This window comes from Pseudophryne corroboree, chromosome 2 (assembly GCF_028390025.1).
Source record: "Pseudophryne corroboree isolate aPseCor3 chromosome 2, aPseCor3.hap2, whole genome shotgun sequence".
NCBI classification, from domain to species: Eukaryota; Metazoa; Chordata; class Amphibia; order Anura; family Myobatrachidae; genus Pseudophryne; species Pseudophryne corroboree.
The window spans coordinates 850,176,916-850,187,110 of NC_086445.1; the positions used below are offsets into that span (position 1 = coordinate 850,176,916).

At 47.5% G+C, this 10,195-nt stretch overlaps 1 protein-coding gene across 1 annotated transcript in view; it reads right to left on the reverse strand.

Annotated features, from left to right (window-relative positions):
- The window catches only part of AP1S2 (adaptor related protein complex 1 subunit sigma 2), a 204,105-nt gene extending 195,511 nt beyond the window's left edge, over nt 1-8,594 (reverse strand). The window contains exon 1 of the transcript XR_010241500.1: nt 8,492-8,594. The gene's annotated coding sequence lies outside the window, so the exon portion shown is untranslated. The remainder of the gene's footprint in view (nt 1-8,491) is intronic.
- Nucleotides 8,595-10,195: the final 1,601 nt, after the last annotated feature.

Here is a 10,195-nt window from a genome sequence, read left to right on the forward strand (position 1 = left end):
TGCCCGAAAGAGCTGACACAATAAGGAAGGATTTTGAATCCCGGGTAAGACTCATACCAGCCACACCAATCACACCGTACAACTCGTGATATGAACCCCGGTTAACAGTATGATAACAACGGAGCCTCTGAACAGATAGCTCGCAATAACAACCCGATTTGTGGAACAATAACTATTTACAAGTATTGCAGACAATCCGCACTTGGGATGGGCGCCCAGCATCCACTACGGACTACGAGAAATAGAATTACCGGTTAGTAAATTCTTATTTTCTCTGACGTCCTAGTGGATGCTGGGGACTCCGTAAGGACCATGGGGATTATACCAAAGCTCCCAAACGGGCGGGAGAGTGAGGATGACTCTGCAGCACCGAATGAGCAAACTCAAGGTCCTCCTCAGCCAGGGTATCAAATTTGTAAAATTTAGCAAAAGTGTTAGACCCTGACCAAGTAGCCGCTCGGCAAAGTTGCAGTGCCGAGACCCCTCGGGCAGCCGCCCAAGATGAGCCCACCTTCCTTGTGGAGTGGGCTTTTACTGATTTTGGCTGCGGTAGTCCTACCGCAGAATGCGCAAGCTGAATAGTGTTACAAATCCAGCGAGCAATGGTCTGCTTAGAAGCAGGAGCACCCAGCTTATTGGGTGCATACAGGATAAACAGCGAATCAGTTTTCCTGACTCCAGCCGTCCTGGAAACATAAATTTTCAGGGCCCTGACTACGTCCAGCAACTTGGAATCCTCCAAGTCCCTAGTAGCCGTAGGCACCACAATAGGTTGGTTCAAGTGAAACACTGATACCACCTTCAGGAGAAACTGAGGACGAGTCCTCAACTCTGCCCTATCCATATGGAAAATCAGATAAGGGCTTTTACACGACAAAGCCGCCAATTCTGATACACGCCTGGCCGAAGCCAGGGCCAACAACATGACCACCTTCCACGTGAGATATTTCATATCCACGGTTTTAAGTGGCTCGAACCAATGTGACCTCAAGAATCCCAAAACCACATTGAGATCCCAAGGTGCCACAGGAGGCACGTAAGGAGGCTGAATATGCAGAACTCCCTTGACAAAAGTCTGAACTTCAGGCAACGAAGCCAGTTCCTTTTGAAAGATAATCGACAGAGCCGAAATCTGGACCTTAATGGACCCCAATTTGAGGCCCATCGTCACCCCTGCTTGCAGGAAATGCAGGAAACGACCCAGTTGAAATTCCTCCGTTGGGGCCTTCCTGGCCTCACACCAAGCCACATATTTCCGCCAAATGCGGTGATAGTGGGTTGCAGTCACATCCTTCCTGGCGTTGATCAGGGTAGGAATGACTTCCTCCGGAATACCTTTTTCCTTCAGGATCCGGCGTTCAACCGCCATGCCGTCAAACGCAGCCGCGGTAAGTCTTGGAACAGGCAGGGCCCCTGCTGCAGCAGGTCCCGCCTTAGCGGTAGAGGCCATGGGTCCTCTGAGAGCATCTCTTGAAGTTCCGGGTACCAAGTTCTTCTTGGCCAATCCGGAACCACGAGTATAGTTCTCACTCTTCCCCTTCGTATTATTCTCAGCACCTTGGGAATAAGAGGCAGAGGGGGAAACACGTAAACCGACTGGTACACCCACGGTGTCACTAGAGCGTCCACAGCTATCGCCTGAGGGTCCCTTGACCTGGCGCAATATCTTTTTTAGCTTTTTGTTGAGGCGGGACGCCATCATATCCACCTGTGGTCTTTCCCAACGGTTTACAATCAATCGGAAGACTTCTGGATGAAGCCCCCACTCTCCCGGGTGAAGGTCGTGTCTGCTGAGGAAGTCTGCTTCCCAGTTGTCCACACCCGGAATGAACACTGCTGACAGTGCTAGCACGTGATTTTCCGCCCATCGGAGAATCCTTGTGGCTTCTGCCATTGCCCTCCTGCTTCTTGTGCCGCCCTGTCTGTTTACATGGGCGACCGCCGTGATGTTGTCTGATTGGATCAGAACCGGTTTGTTTTGAAGCAGGGGACTTGCTTGGCATAGGGCATTGTAAATGGCTCTTAGCTCCAGGATATTTATGTGTAGTGAAATCTCCTGATTTGACCACAGCCCTTGGAAATTTCTTCCCTGTGTGACTGCTCCCCAGCCCCGAAGGCTGGCATCCGTGGTCACCAGGACCCAGTCCTGTATTCCGAATCTGCGGCCCATTATTAGATGAGCCCTCTGCAGCCACCACAGTAGTGACACCCTGGTCCTTGCCGACAGGGTTATCCGCTGCTGCATCTGGAGATGCGACCCGGACCATTGGTCCAACAGGTCCCACTGGAAAATCCTTGCGTGGAACCTTCCGAATAGAATTGCTTCGTACGAAGCTACCATTTTTCCCAGGACTCGCGTGCATTGATGTACCGACACCTGTCCTGGTTTTAGGAGGTTTCTGACTAGAGATGACAACTCCTCGGCTTTTTCCACTGGAAGAAACACTTTTCTGGTCTGTGTCCAGAATCATTCCCAGGAACAGAAGGCGTGTCGTCGGGACCAGCTGTGACTTTGGGATATTGAGAATCCAGCCGTGCTGCTGCAGCACTTCCCGAGAAAGTGCTACCCCCACTAACAACTGTTCCTTGGACCTCGCCTTTATCAGGAGATCGTCCAAGTACGGGATAATTAAAACCCCCTTCTTCCGAAGGAGTATCATCATTTCGGCCATTACCTTGGTAAAGACCCTCGGTGCCGTGGATAACCCAAACGGCAGCGTCTGGAACTGATAGTGACAGTCCTGTACCACAAACCTGAGGTACTCCTGGTGAGGAGGGTAAATTGGAACATGGAGGTAGGCATCCTTGATGTCCAGGGAGACCATGTAATCCCCCTCGTCCAGGCTCGCAATAACCGCCCTGAGCGATTCCATCTTGAACTTGAATCTTTTGATATATGTGTTCAAGGATTTTAAATTTAAGCTGGGTCTCACCGAACCGTCCGGTTTCGGTACCACAAACATTGTGGAATAGTAACCCTTTCCTTGTTGAAGGAGGGGTACCTTGACAATCACTTGCTGTGAATACAGTTTTTGGATAGCCACCAACACTGCCTCCCTGGCAGAGGGAGTTGCTGGTAAAGCAGATTTTAGGAAACGGCGGGGGGGGGGGGGGGGGGGGGGACGCCTCGAATTCCAGCCTGTACCCCTGAGATACTACTTGAAGGATCCAGGGATCCACCTGTGAGAGAGCCCACTGTGCGCTGAAATTTCTGAGACGGGCCCCCACCGTACCCGGGTCCGCCTGTGAAGCCCCAGCGTCATGCTGTGGACTTACCGGACGCGGGGGAGGACTTCTGCTCTTGGGAACTGGCTGTATGCTGCAGTTTTTTCCCTCTACCTTTGCCTCTCGGCAGAAAGGATGCGCCTCTAGCCCTCTTGTTTTTATGGGGCCGAAAGGACTATACTTGATAATACGGTGCTTTCTTTTGCTGTGGGGTAGCCTGTGGCAAAAATGTCGATTTCCCAGCCGTAGCTGTGGAAACGAGATCTGAAAGACCATCCCCAAACAGTTCCACCCCCTTATAAGGCAAAACTTCCATGTGCCTTTTTGAATCGGCATCACCTGACCACTGCCGAGTCCATAACCCCCTTCTGGCGATAATGGACATTGCACTTATTTTTGATGCCAGCCGGCAAATATCCCTCTGTGCATCACGCATGTATAAGACAGCGTCTTTTATATGCTCTATTGTCAGCAAAATATTGTCCCTATCCAGAGTATCAATATTATCCGACAGGGAATCTGACCACGCAGCAGCAGCACTGCACATCCATGCCGATGCAATCGCTGGTCGCAATATAATGCCCGTGTGTGTATATATAGCTTTTAGGGTAGCCTCCTGCTTTCTCTCAGCAGGTTCCTTTAGGGCGGCCGTATCCGGAGACGGTAGTGCCACCTTTTTTGATAAACGTGTAAGCGCTTTATCTACCCTAGGGGGTGTTTCCCAACGTGACCTATCCTCTGGCGGGAAAGGGTACGCTGCCAATAACCGTTTAGAAATTATCAATTTCTTATCGGGGGAAGTCCACGCTTCCTCACACACCTCATTTAATTCCTCAGATGCAGGAAAAACTACTGGTAGTTTTTTCTCACCAAACATAATACCCTTTTTTGTGGTACCTGGGGTACTATCAGAAATGTGTAATACATTTTTCATTGCCTCAATCATGTAACGGGTGACCCTATTGGAAGGTACACTAGTCTCATCGTCGTCGACACTGGAGTCGGTATCCGTGTCAACATCTGTGTCTGCCATCTGAGGTAGCGGGCGTTTTAAAGCCCCTGATGACATTTGAGACGCTTGGACAGGCACAAGCTGAGTAGCCGGCTGTCCTATGTCGTCAAACCTTTTATGTAAGGAGCTGACACTGTCACGTAATTCCTTCCATAAGTCCATCCACACAGGTGTCGACCCCGCAGGGGGTGACATCACATTCACAGGCATTTGCTCTGCCTCCACATCATTATCCTCATCATACATGTCGACACAGCAGTACCGACACAGCACACACACAGGGAATGCTCTGACAGAGGACAGGACCCCACAAAGCCCTTTGGGGAGACAGAGGGAGAGTATGCCAGCACACACCAGAGCGCTATATAACACAGGGATATCACTATACAGAGTGTTTTCCCCTATAGCTGCTTGTATTATATATACTGCGCCTAAATTTATTGTCCCCCCTCTCTTTTTTACCCTTTCTGTAGTGCAGGACTGCAGGGGAGAGCCAGGGAGCGATCCTTCCAGCGGAGCTGTGAGGGAAAATGGCGCCAGTGTGCTGAGGAAGATGGCTCCACCCCTTTTTCGGCAGGCTTTCTCCCGCTGTTTGTGTAAATCTGGCAGGGGTAATTTACACCTATATAACCTCTAGGGCTATATATGGTGTCAGTTTTGCCAGCCAAGGTGTTAATATTGCTGCTCAGGGCGCCCCCCCCCCCCCAGCGCCCTGCACCCATCAGTGACCGGAGTGTGTGGTGTGCATGAGGAGCAATGGCGCACAGCTGCAGTGCTGTGCGCTACCTTGGAGAAGACAGAAGTCTTCAGCCGCCGATTTTCCGGACACTTCTTGCTTCTGGCTCTGTAAGGGGGATGGCGGCGCGGCTCCGGGACCGGACGACGAGGTCGGGTCCTGTGTGCGATCCCTCTGGAGCTAATGGTGTCCAGTAGCCTAAGAAGCCCAAGCTACCACCAGTTAGGTAGGTTCGCTTCTTCTCCCCTTAGTCCCTCGTTGCAGTGAGCCTGTTGCCAGCAGGTCTCACTGTAAAATAAAAAACCTAAAATATACTTTCTTTCTATGAGCTCAGGTGAGCCTCCTAGTGTGCATCCAGCTCGGCCGGGCACATAAATCTAACTGAGGTCTGGAGGAGGGTCATAGGGGGAGGAGCCAGTGCACACCAGATAGTCCTGAATCTTTCTTTAATTGTGCCCAGTCTCCTGCGGAGCCGTCTATTCCCCATGGTCCTTACGGAGTCCCCAGCATCCACTAGGACGTCAGAGAAATAACTAACAAAAAAAACCGCTCCTACTACAGGTTGAGTCTCCCTTATCCAAAATGCTTGGGACCAGAGGTATTTTGGATATGGGATTTTTCCGTATTTTGGAATAATTGCATACCATAGTGAGATATCATGGTGATGGGACCTAAATCTAAGCACAGAATGCATTTATGATACATATACACCTTATACACACAGCCTGAAGGTCATTTTAGCCAATATTTTTTATAACTTTGTGCATTAAACAAAGTGTGTCTACATTCACACAATTCATTTGTTTCATATATACCTTATGCACACAGCCTGAAGGTCATTTAATACAATATTTGTAATAACTTTGTGTATTAAACAAAGTTTGTGTACATTGAGACATCAAAAAACAAAGGTTTCACTATCTCACTCTCACTCAAAAAAGTCCGTATTTCGGAATATATGGATATGGGATACTCAACCTGTACTACATTAATCTGGGCAGTAATACTGCGGAAACATAATGTAACTAATGAACTGCTGTGCTGCATGACAAGCACAGGATATTTCCCAATGATTGGCCAGCAATACCAAAAGTACTGGAGAGTACAATTGCCTCATAACAGACCAGGTTGCAACATATTAGGAGCCACTGTAATCACATAACAGCTGGAGAATGTGTAAATTGGCAAATATGTGGTGGTGTATCAATCCTACAACAAATATATAGTGGAAAAGTAGCCAATAGCAACCAATTCACTTTATTGAAGGTTTGATACATCTCTTTAGTGAGAGTTAAAATAATGGCTCTCTCTACATTTAGTAACATTCACCAGTTACATAAAATGCTGACACCTACATAAATGAATATTGTGATATTTTCACTGAAAAGATTAGTGTGACAACAGAAACTGAGTAGACACATGGAAGGGTGGTGTGACCAGGAGGGAGTAATACTATCCTGGCAGATGGTATACAGTCATAAATGTTACAAGAAATAAATGGCACAGAGAGAAACCTTGCAGGACATGGTACTGTAACTCAGTGGCACCCAAACTTTCTTGAATCACGGCACGCTAGAATATCAGCAATTTTTCAAGGCACCCCTAGTCCAAAAGTTTCTTATTGATAAATTTACAGAAATATATTAAATAAATTGTGTTTACTCATCACCCTTAGGTTCAGTTATGTGGTGGTGGACGTAGTTGGTGGTGGACATAATTGTCCACATATTTTAATATCGGCAGCCACCAAAACTGGTTTTGCCTATCATTTTGACCATAAAAAATTTGTTTTGGCCCTGGACCGCCAACCCGAAGCACCCCTGCAACTGTCTCACGGCACCCCCCGGATCCTAGGCACATAGTTTAGGAACCAATGGGTCAACTATATCAATGTGACAGTAATGTATAAGACACACCCTATTAAAATGTGAATTTAGAGTTATAAATTGGGAACATTTGAAATAAACATTTTGCAGCAGTAAAGACAACAAGAAAACACAGATGCTATAGCTGTGGGGATATGCAAGTAGGAATGGCCATCAGTGGGTTAGCCATCAATAGTCACAATCAATGGATATAGACAGCTAGAAAGACAGCCCGGCTCAAGTTCACAACATGGGACCCCCTGGACTACTATTACTATCCACACGGACACCTACTGGGAATTAAAACCTGTGGCGAGCAAAGCAGAGAGAGTCACCTCTGAACAAGTTAATGATGTTCTGAAGTTTAGTTATGCTAACGCAAGGGGGCCAATGCATACCTCCCAACATGACCCTCTCCAGGAGGGACACAATGCTCTGCCTCTGGACTTTTATCTTAATTTATGATTGCCAGCTCCTGTTTTGAACAGTTTAATGCATAAGAAAGGTGTTTCAGCACAGGTGATGGCAATCAGAAATTAAGCAGCAAGTCCAGGAGCAGAGCATTCTATACGTCCTGGAGAGGGGCATGTCGGGAGGTATGACAATGTTCTAAACTTAGGGTGTGTACACATGGTGAGATCCCTGCTATGTTCGATTTTGACTCTGCGATTTCCCTTGAACCTCCCCCAGAGCCCAGATTGTACAGATTTTGACTATCTGTGCTTGAGATTTTGTCTATGTACGATTTTGACTAAGTGCCAATTTTGACTATACTTTGTACTAGATCGTACACTAAATAGTCAAGATTGACTTGCCTGCACAGTCTATCTAGCCTTACGATACCGACCCCACGGGAGCGCGCATTGGGATCGAATCTGTATCGCAAGCTGCCTAAAGGTGTGTACACACGGCAAGATATTTTCTTCCGATTCTGACTATATAGTCAGAATTGGAAGAAAAGATAGTGCAGATCGCAAGGTGACAGTCACCTTGCGATCCCGATCCGATGCCGATGCGCGGCCCCGCGCGGTCGGCATCGGCAGAAAAAATAGGCTGTGCAGGCAAGTCAATCCTGGCTATCTCTATAGAAGAGATAGTCAGGATTGACATCGCACATAGCCAGCATCGCAAGCACACTCATTATGTGCTTGCGATACTGGCTAAGTGCCGACCCGGCCCCCTGTCGCACGGTGAGAATCGGATAAGTCCGAATCTCACCGTGTGTATGCACCCACACCATGAGATATGCACTAACTTTTCATAAGATTTTGACTATATAGTCAAAATCTCACAGATTTATCTCACCGTGTGTACACACACACCCTTAAACCAGTTACAGGGAGCCCCCAGAGAGAGACAGCTAGGAAGGAAGCCCAAAGAGACAGTATATGCTGTTTTAAGCCACTAGAGGAGGCTGGCTGGGGATACAGCGATAGTGATGTGAAGGGAGGTAAGAGCAGAGGCAGCCGGAGAAGGGGCGGATACAGCGAGAGGGACACATGCGGGAGATGCGGAGAGTAAGAGCACACAGAGACTCCTGCACACATCCGGCAGCAGCGCTACCAGAGCATCACACACCGCGCCAGGGGGCATAACGGACGGGAACACAAGGAAGGGGGAGCGGCGGGAGGAGCAGGTGTCACCGTCACATACCCTGAGCTGTGCAGACTCCAGAGAGATGGCAGAGGAGCGCGTCACCCGCCGCCGAGAGCCACCGCGTCATGACGTCACGGCGTGCCTCCTAGAGGTGGTGACAGTGACCGTACTCCAGTCCGGTCACAGCCCCGGGCAGGGAGGTCTTGCCAGGGATGCTGAGGGGAGCTCGCCGCCATACAGTTACATGTATACTACAGCAGCCGGGCGGTGTGTGTTTAAAGCAGTACAGTAATAATCATGGAACATGTGGGGACTCAGTTTGGTTCTGTAGACAATTATTTATTTTAATTTATAAACATTAAGAAAAGCTGCAGTAAATACGCACAACCCCCTCACCCCATACCGTTCCTTCATTGTTATAGATACGGTGCTTCCACAAAATGTATGTACACTATGGGCCTGATTAAGAGGTGGACACAATATGGATGCTTCCAGCTTTAACCTGATTACATAGACACAGCGGTTGCATACAGAGTCGCCTAAAGTGACTGCAAAAAAAAAAAAAAGGCCATCTTATGGGCATGTTGCAGGCATGTCAGTGAATGCGCCTGCGTTCCCATTTACAGAGCCAAAGAGGCCATGTTTAGACAAATTTCTGCTGAAACCCCTGAGCAGCCCATACGGTGTCACAAGTGGCCATGGTGCACCAATGGTGAAGTGCTCAGAACCACAGACATAGTTGCACTGACCTATACGTACTCTGAAAATTGTCATCTCCACGCTTGTCTGTCACATGCTGGTGCTAGATGGGAAGGTTGACATTAGCATTTGCATATTATAGCTTCCAGTGTACTGCTTATTGCGGATGCAGTAACGTCCACCTCATAATTAATCCCTATGTAATGTATGCCTTTTATTAGACTCATGGGGCTGGATGTAATGCCGCCCGAGTTCGGTGGCCGTGCGGTATGTCGGCCGAACCTCTGACTTTTTTGTAGGGGCAATTACTTACAAGGCATGGTTTTGTAACATATGCAGAGAGATTTAGATTTGGCTGGGTTATATTATTTCTGTGCAGGGTAAATACTGGCTGCTTTATTTTTACCAAAACATTAAACTTTAGTAAAGCTAACTTTGATATGCTGAGATGGGCACTGAATGACATTGACTGGGAAGTTTTGTTTCATGGTAAAGACACAATGGAAATGCGGGATGCCTTGAAAGGGTTGCTTGATAGCAATATTCACAAATTCATTACCATGGGCAACAAATGCATGAGTACTAAACTCAAACCAATGTGGCTTAATAAGGAGGTCAAAGAAGAAATGGCTAAAAAGAGACGTGCTTGCAAAGCATTTAAATCTAATGGAGGGGAGGAGTCATTCCAGTACTACAAGAAATGCAATAAAAGATGCAAAAAAGTAATAAGAGCAGCTAAAATTTTAAACAAAAAGCAAATCTCTATAGAGAGTAAAACCAATCCTAAAAAGTTTTATAAATACATAATCAGTAAAAGGTTAAAAAAGGAGAACGTAGGCCCACTAAAAGATGAACTGGGATCCTTGATAAACAATGGCAAAATAAAAGCGGAAATACTGAACAATTTTTTTTCATCATTGTTCACCACGGAGGATCAGGCAGTGACAGTAGTGCATAACGACAATGAAGGTAATGACTCTTGGCTAGATGCTTGTTTAAGTGAGGAAGTAGTCCTGGACAGACTAAGCAACATAAAGATTAATAAATCACCTGGCCCAGATG